This window comes from Myodes glareolus, chromosome 8, assembly GCF_982192425.1.
Source record: "Myodes glareolus chromosome 8, mMyoGla1.1, whole genome shotgun sequence".
NCBI lineage: Eukaryota > Metazoa > Chordata > Mammalia > Rodentia > Cricetidae > Myodes > Myodes glareolus.
The window spans coordinates 2,514,564-2,524,517 of NC_142033.1; positions in this window are offsets into that span (position 1 = coordinate 2,514,564).

Consider the following 9,954-nt stretch of genomic DNA (forward strand, 5'->3'; position numbering starts at 1 on the left):
AGCTGGCCATAAGAGTAGTCAAATATTCCAGGAACTTTTTTAATAGGAAAACGTTCAGTCACTTTGAGACAGGCCTGTGCCACCATGTGCAACAATCTTAACCTTTCCTTAGGAATGACTGTCCTGAGATGGTGTTAACCACGAGGAACTGAGATGACTCAGTCAGTAATGTGTTTGTCACTTGAGCATGAGGACCTGAGTTCGGACCCCCGAACCCACATACAAGCCGGGGTCTCAGTGTAAGCATCAGTAATCCCAGCACATGGGCAGATCCCTGGGGCTTGCTGGTGACTAGCCCCACTATATTGGTGAGCTCAAGGTTAGCTGAGAGCCCCTGTCACAAAACATAAGGAAGACATCTGATGTGAACAACACCCCAACACACACACACCCTCTCTCTCATTCACACACGCACATACATCGCCACACATACAGATTCCTTACTAATCTTGATAAATGTGGTGGGGATGTTTCTGTAAAGTTGATGCAACAGCCTCCAGATTCCCTGGAAACTAACTTGCAATACTGACTACCTTAAGAAGTTACAACAGCTCTGGATTCTAAATTTTCCGAGACTGTTGATCCTTCTCTTTTGGTAAATTCTTTTACCCTCTGACTGATAGTCAGCTTGTGAGTCAACATTGTAGCTGGGTTAGACTTCAGTCTGATTATTGAGACAGTGTTTTACATTTTGAAAAGTCTGGTAATTAGACTAAAGAGCACATTGCTACAGACACTGTTATCTTCTCCAGCTTCACTCGGTGAGGCCAGTATCTGTACATCTATTATCCTCTATGTAATGGAGGAGGACTGCACATTAATCTCAGGAGTAAAAATAATGCTATTTATAGACAAGGAATTCCTACGACTAGTAGCCTTTAAGTTACCCACCCACTTGGGCATGGCCTCTTATACTATAAATGCCAATGTAAAGTGCATCCGGCCTCTTTTCCAGCTGCGGAATTTGGTTGCTGTTCCCCATTTCAGCAAAGGACTGGGATCTGTGAGTCTACCCCTAAATAAATAACCCTCTATTATACTCAATTCTGAGCTAGTGTGGAATTTCTTTTTAGCATCCTTCTTCATCTGGTGCCCCATGTGGATCCAAATTCTACACCTACTGTATGGATCGGCTTAAAGGCCTAATCGGTCCACAGCCCAGAAAGTCTCCCACCCCCACCCATTTGACTTGCTTTTACCTACTAAGTGGGCTTTTTTTTGTAAAACTCTCAAAACAGTGGAGCTAACTGTTGCAGCGACTTGGAAATTTCCCAAGTGCACACACACCCCACCCCCACCTCACCCCCACTGCCGCGTTAACTGCCCTGTGGCCACTTGTACAATTTCCAGTTTGTACTCCCGGCTCCTGAGTTCTGGACTTCTTGCTCTGTGTACAGAATTGATTTAATTGCTTTAATTTGTCAAGCAAAGCATATTTGTTAGTATTTAACCAGCACCAAAGCAGGAAACCAAAGCCGCTCAGGACTGTTCATGGCACCAGGTTGTGCCTCTAGTCACAACTCTGCAACCATGACACCTGCTGGACAATAAAGGTTATTACACCTAAAACAATTTACTGGATTTCATAACAAGTAATTAGTAAATGAATAAACTCGAAAGTTATATAATGGCAGACAACATTACCATAGAAACTTTTAGTAACCTTTTTGCTAATACTATGGATTGTATTTTACAGGGCTTGTATGTTTATGGTGATATTTCCATTTATTGGACTTCGGGATTCAGTTTTTTATTCATATTATATCCTTAAGAAAATGGTTTGAGAACAGAACCAAGAATGAGGCAATTTTAGGAATGATACAGTCTTTACAGAGTAATAATGAACAGCTAGCTGACAGGATTAATACCATTGAAAATCAAAAGTTACTCAAAAAATAAACACTATTGAAAAGGGTAACATTAATTTGACAGACAAAATTGAATCCATGTCAAAGGACACTGAAAAATTATCTGAAAGAATTCATACTGTTGAATTTGAAATCAAAATTTGTTAAAAAGTTATGATAGGTTAGCAGATAGAGTATCTCTCCAGGAAGGCAATCTGCACACTATCCAAATAATGTCCAAGGATGAGGTGTTTCTTTAAAGGAGAAATTTCAGACCTTGGAATCACATGTGCAGAATGAGGACCAGAGGCTAGGTGCCTCAATGAAATCATTAGAAATATATACAGGTCAGGAAATTTGGGCTTTACAAAAGGCAGTAATAAAGAGATTTGAAATGATTGAGGAAATTATTGGAGCTGTTGGACAGGGAGAGAAGGTACAAGGACAGGATTTAACATTGCCAGTAGCTGTCAGAGATGACTTACCCAGGGTTTTAGCATCCTACCTTGTAATCTACTCTGACAAAGCATCAAGTTCTAAAGGCCCAAAAGGATCCAAAGAAAGTAAATGAATACCTATAGGAATGAATGATCTAAAAGAAATTAAGCAAGGAATTGTAATTTACGGCTTGCATTCCGCATTTGTTAGGGAGATGATAAAGACATGAGCTTCTAGCATTAAAGCCATGCCACATGACTGGCTTTCAGTTAGTTTCAGTCCTGGATGATAGGCTTCAACTGATGTTTAAATGCTATTTCAGAGAAAAGGCTAAAATTTTAGAACAACAGGGAAAAGCTAAAGGATTTGAGACTTCCCAAGATCAAATTCTTGGTGAGGGCCCTTATGCTGACCCACAAGCTCAAGCTCTTTACAATAAACAAATCTTGTTCCTATGCCACAAAGCAGCCTTAAGTTCTTGGGACAGAATTCAAGAACTAGGAAAACAAACTGAATCTTACACCAGGGTTAAACAGGGCCAGAGAGAATTCTTTAGTGACTTTTTACAAAGATTAACTAAGGCTGTACAAATAGGAGTAACAGACCCAGATGCTAGATGAGTACTTATTGAATCTCTGGCTTTTGAAAATGCCAACTTAAGAGTGCAAAAAGATACTTGGACCTTTAAAGGTTAGATCAGCACCAGTGGATGAATGGATCCTGCATACAATGAACATTGAGACATTTGACTATAATACTGAATCTTGGGTAGGAGAAGCAATTTTCAAAGGTATGAGGAGACATCAAAATGCCAAATGTTTTAATTGTGGTAGAATAGGACATCTGAGAAGGGACTGTAGACAAGAAATTACTAGGAATAATGTCTCCTCTAAGAATGGCAAGAATAGGAGGACTCAGCCTTCAGGTATATGTAGAAGGTGTGGCAAAGGCTGACATTGGACCAATGAATGCAAATCAAGACAGACAAACCAACCCAATCCCGTCGGGAAACTCGGGAAACTCCTTGGGGGGGTCTCTCGCAGGCCCCCAAGGCAAAAGTGGCCCAGTCATTCCCAGTTACTGTGAAAGACATGTCTCACCAGGAATATTAAAATATCTAGAGCCTTCAGAAAAAAAAAAAACAAAAAAAAATACTGTTCTACATGATGGAATAAACATGGAGGATAAATCAAAACTTCCAATAGGAAACAGGGAATGTATATTCTGACAGACTTCTATAAATCATCAAAGACCAAAGCTAAGTGTATAAATGTCATTGTAATTGTGGGCTTGGTAAACACAGGTGCAGATGTAAGTATCATTACTCCAGAATCTTGGCATCCAAATTGGCAGATGTTCAATTACTAGGACTTAGAACCCTACCTCAAGTGAAACAAAGCACAAGATGGTTTGGATGCATAGGGCCAGAAGGACAGAGAGGAAAGCTGAGGCCATATGTGGCTAATATTGCAGTGAATTTATGGGGTCATGACCTGCTGCAGCAATGGAATACCCAGATTAACATTCCTGCAGTACCAGAAACTCATAATTCTGGGAAGGATATTACAAGGTACTATACACAAAGGTCACCAGCCATTCAGGCTGTACAAGAACACAAAGCAACTAGCAAACCTTGAGAGGTACCATCAGTCCTACCTTTAAAACGATTAACTGAGAAAACAATATGGGTTAAACAGTGGCCTCTAGCTGAAGAAAAGTTGACGGCTTTAGAACAGCTGGTACAAGAGCAATTAGATGCTCACCACATTGAAGAATCAACCAGCCCTTGGAATTCTCCTGTACTTGTTGTTTAAAAGAAATCTGGTAAATAGAGAAAAGAGACATATCTAAGAGCTATCAATATGGTATTCAACATATGGGCCCTCTACAGTCTGGAATTCCTCTGCCTTCTCTGTTACCAAAAGGATGGCCTCTCATAGCTATTGATTTAAAGGATTGTTTTTTCACTATACCTTTACAAGAAAAGAATAGAGAAAATTTTCCTTCACAGTGTCTACTTATAATAATTCTCAGCCTACTAGGGGATATCAATGGACTATCCTCCCACAGGGAATGCTCAATAGCCCCACCCTGTGCCAACTTTGTCAGCCAGCCAATGGAAATAATACGTAAAAATTTTCCTACATCTATAATTTACCATTACATGGATGGCATTTTGCTATCTGATTCAAACATAGATACTTTAGAAAGAATGTTTGAAAAAGTAAAGAAAGTTTTGCCAAAATGGGGGTTACGAATTGTTCCTGAAAAAATAGAGAGGAGAGTCTGTCAATTACCTAAGAGAGATCGATTGTGGACTCTTAATGACTTTCAAAGATTGTTAGGAGATATTTCCAGTTTACGGCCAACTGTTGGGATAACACCTGATCTAATAACTCATCTAAACAAAACCTTAAATGGTGATAAAGACTTGAATAGTCCCAGAGAATTAACAGCTAAAGTGGAAAAGGAATTGAAAATTGTTGAGAAGAAATTACAGGAGGCACATGTGGATAGGGTGAATCCAAATCCTAATTGTATTCTAGTCATATTGCCTTCCAGAATTTCTCCAACAGGAATTTTAATACAGAGAGACAATATTATCTTAGAATGGATCTTTTTACCACATAAACCATGTAAAAAATTAAAAAGTTATGTGGAAAATGTCTCTGAACTAATTATAAAAGGTAAATTGAGACTTCATCAACTAGCAGGTATAGACCCAGCAGAGATTATAGTGCCTTTCACTACTGATGAAATAAAAAGTTATGGGAAGACAATGAACCATGGCAAAGAGCTTGTGCTAATTTTTTTGGGAGAAATTAATAGCAATTATCCCAAAAGCGAAACACTTAACCTTATAAGAGAACTTCTTGGATTCTTCCGCGAATTGTACATGATGCTCCAATAACTGAAGCCCGTACATTTTATACTGATGCAAATAAAACAGGAAAGGCAGGGTACAAATCAGATTTAAGTAAGGTAGAACAAAGCCCTTATAATTCTGTCTAAAAACCAGAATTACATGCTATTTTCATGGTGCTAAGGGATTTTAAAGAAACTCTTAATATAGTTACTGATTCACAATATGCAGAAAGAATTGTTTTGCATATTGAAATCACTGAATTTATACCATATGATATAGAACTGACTTCATTATTCATACAGGTTCAGGATATAATCATGAATAGACTTTGTCATATATACATAACACACATCTGATCCCACACAGGTCTGCCAGATCCTCTAGCACAAAGTAATGCAAAAATTGATCAATTATTGATTGGAAGCGTGTTGCAGGCCTCAGAATTTTATAAAAAACATCATGTCAATAGCAAAGGTTTAAAGAAAGAGTTTTCTGTTACATGGCAACAAGCTAAGGAGATTATAAAGAGATGTTCTACTTGTTCTTATATAACTAGATAAGACTAATGCAGGGACCAACTGAAAGAAATGAAATCTGGCAGATGGATATGTTCTATTTTACAGAATTTGGAAAATTAAAATATGTATGCCACACCATTGACACTTATTCAGGATTTCAGTGGGCAATGCTTTATGCTCAGAAAAGGTTGATTCAGTAATCACACATCTATTAGAAGTTATGGCCATTATGGGTATTCCTGCACAAATAAAGACAGATAATGGTCCAGCATATGTCCCTAAGAAAATGACATAATTTTCATTTATGAAAATTCATAAAAGAAAATAAGCAACAGTTTTTTGCTTATTATAATATAAAGCATATTACAGGTATACCACACAATCCTAGAGGTCAGGCAGTGTTTAGAAAGATCAAATCGTACTATAAAGGATATGTTAAACAGAAAGGGATGGAAAATACCCCCAGAAATAGATTGCATAATGCTTTATTAACCTTGAATTTTCTTAACGCTAATAAGAAAGGGACAACAGCAGCAGAGAGACATTGGATAACAGAAAAGTCTTCTGAATTAAATCAGCCAGTGTATTTCAAGGATGTGTTGACCTCACAATAGAACCCAGGAGATGTGCTGCATTGGGGAAGGAGTTTTGCTCTTGTTTCAACAGGAGAATAAAAGTTATGGATACCATAAAAATTTTCTTTGGAAAAGAGAAATCTCTTGAGAAAGAGAAATGACAGCTCATCCACAGAGGTGACAACCAATCAGGTGGTAAGTAACCTTTTAAGGGTTGGGGCAGGGTTCTGTTCTTGTCTTTGCAAGAAAAAAACTCATCTTCAATAAGTCAATAGACCCTGGACAACTAGATGCCCAAAGAGGAAAAGATAATTATCCAGATGGCATCACCAAGCAAAGAGAATTATGACTTATGAGGACAAGTCATCTGAGGGTAAGAATCTCTAAACATAAATTAGAACAATAGTCATGACTCACTTAAAAATCAAAGCTGGCTTTGGAGTTGAACAATGACTCTGTCCTCTAAATCCAAGCATGTTGTTAAAAGAAAAATTGAGAATTTCTGTCTCATGTCCAGAGCTATCTGGTATGGGACAGAAAGAAGAAAAAATTTAGAAAAAAAATTACATTTCTTCATATCTATTTTTGTCTCTATCGTACCTTTCATTTAATATGTCTGTATATGTTTATATAAATAATGTTTAAGTTTTCCACAATGAACAATGAATTTCCCTACAGTAAACTTTGAAGTTTCCAGGAAGATGGGGCCCCACAACTCCACATGGTTGATATGATGTCATGATGCTGATAGCACTACTATAAGACCATTTTGGGTACCAGCTGCCCAAGATGATTCCAACTTGGTTAGCTGAAATGGTGCACTTTTTTATAATGTTCTGGCTAGAACTCCAAATAGGAGCCTCAGAAAAACCCTACTAAATACTCAGAGACATATACCAGACAGTAATCTTGGAACTTAACTATCATTTTACTTTCACAGGATCCCATAGAAAGAACATCGCCCCCATGAAAGCTGGAAGTAATTCTAGAAGATGACGTTCCCTCTCCCAACAAAGTTTGTCCTCAGGGTTAGGGACATCATTTAGGAGTTGATTATAATTGGTATAGGGTTGGGGGGGATTATTAGCTTACTCACACTAATAATAATACTGAGTAATAGAGTGAATACTTGTGAGCTACTATCTATAGGCAATTTACACTGGTATAGATTCTTGTATATTGATACAAACTTATTGAATGTTCCTATTTTCATCTACAATATATGGACATCTAGGCAAAGTTATTTTGTCAGATTGTATGCATTCATGCATCTCTACCTCTGCTTAAGACATTTTGAATATTGATACAATTTTAGGATATATTTATCATATTGCAATATACATTTCTACCTCTGAACAAGATACTTAAACATTTTGAGATCATTGTCCTCATTTGTTGCAGTTGTTTAAAGATTGTTTAATATTCTAATATGAAGTCTTAGTCTTTAAGTTATATAGGTATTAAGATTCATAGGTCAATAGTCATGCATGTTTGCCATACTTATAGTTAGACTAATCAGGTTTTTTAGATACATAGAGATTGTATTCTACATAGATAGGTAATCTTCAACCACTTCAAAGAGCTGTAGAATATGGCATTTAAATAACTTAAGGGTTCTGTTGATGTGAGACAGGATTGCTCCTGGCAGTACTGATTCCTGAGAGAATGTTGAGCACCAAAAACACTCTACTTGGAGTTTATCTTTTTGGCACAACTGGCCTTTGGGCAAAGAACTGTCCATGCATCAACCACTGACAAAATGCACGATGTTCGGACAGGACAAGTAGGATACAAGAAAAGAGTGTCAAATCCTGCCAAGACAGGGTAAGATGGTTTTGAAAAATTCCCTGCCTCTGAAAATGGTCTGGCAGTTACTTTAGGCTTTAGCCAAAGTTGGTGGCGCCAACATTACAAATGAGACATTGGGTGATTGCCCAGTTGTGGGAGAATTGTCTGTATTCTGTCAATCATGTTTTAAATAAACGCTGATTGGCCAGGCAGGAGGTATAGGCGGGAAAAACAGACAGGAAGTGGAAAGGATGCAAGGAGAGCAGAATTCTGGGGAGGAGGAAATTGATTTCTCACACTCCTGCCCAGATCACCAAAGCAGCAGGATGTGAGCTGCCCCACTGAAAAAGGTACTGAGCCACATGGCTAACATAAATCAGAAAAATGGGTTAATCAAGATGTGAGTTAGCCAGTAAGAAGCCCGACCTAACGGGCTAATCAGCATTATAAATAATAGAGATCTGTGTGGTTGATTTTCTCTGGGGCCTGCCGGCTGGGGGAACCAAGCGGAACACGGGACAGAAAACACAAACAAGCAGGGCCCCCTCATGTTATAGAATGGTGCCCATGTGGATAACTGCATCCACAGAAAGCCTGAGAAAGCTTGGGAAAGACTAGAGTAAAGCATTTTGATTTTCAGCCTCTGCGCTGTTTTAAAATGCTGGCTTTCTGGGCCATCCTGCCAGGGAAAGCTCTTGACTCTTTCAAGCAGGCAGTCCGGACTATGGAAACACTGTTGCAGCTTGCTTCCTGGCAAGGTCCTTGAAAAGCCATAGGAGCTTTTGATTGTTGTTTTCTCCATATTCCTTAGCAAATTAAAGACCCATGTGGTCAGAAAAAGAGAGATATACAGTAAAGAGAGATTCAAAGAGTAAAAAAACCTCTAAATGGTTTACAGTGTGTTAAAAATATATGCAGGCTTGAAAAAAAAAAGTTTAAAGCCTTAAAATAAAAAGAAAGAGAATAGTTGGGTGTGGTGGTACACACCTTTAATCCCAGCACTGGGGAGGCAGAGACAGACAAATCTCTGGGAGTTCAAACATAGCCTGGTCTACAGAGGGAATTCCAGGACAAAGATATACAGAGAAGCTGTCTCAAAAAGCCAAAAGTTAAAAGTAAAAATAAAAGAAATAGAGGTTAAAATAAAGCCACGTAAAGATGGAAAATATACAGAGAATCTTGATACTGTATGCTATTATGCTCTCTTTAAATTGTTTAAATGCTGAGGAAGGAAGGAGCAACAGCTACTAAAAGATATTTGCTTATAAATGCTGTAGAATTAATCCAAGATAGGTATTTTGAAAATACCTTGGCTTCAAAATTGAAGTCAAAAGGTATGTTACTTTGGAGAAGAGATTTTGCTTGTTTCCACAGAAAATGAGAGGCTCTGGATTTATTCAGAGTTAAGAAAAATCATCTTTGACCAAGGGAGACCACCTGAGAAATCTCCAGTAGGAACAGATGGCCCAGATGTCTGAGTTCTTCATCCAGAACAGGTTCAAGACTGCTGCCTGAGATGATCAAGACTCACAAGATACTTCAGTCAGGACTTGATCATAACTCTAAATTTTCTTTAGGTCCCCATAAGATTATCAGCGCCCCCAACCAGCTGGAAGTAGCCTGGAATACTACGCCCACATTCCCAAAAAATGGACTATGGATATTTTCCTTTTTCTTTTTTAAAAAAGAGGGGGAAGTGGTGTGGTAGAATTGTCTGTATTCTGTCAATCATGTTTTAAATAAACGCTGATTGGCCAGGCAGGAGGTATAGGCAGGAAAAACAGACAGGAAGTGGAAAGGATGCAAGGAGAGCAGGAGAATTCTGGGGAGGAAGAAGTTGATTCCTCCCACTCCTGCCCAGATCACCGAAGCAGCAGGATGTGAACTGCCCCACTGAAAAAGGTACTGAGCCACATGGCTAA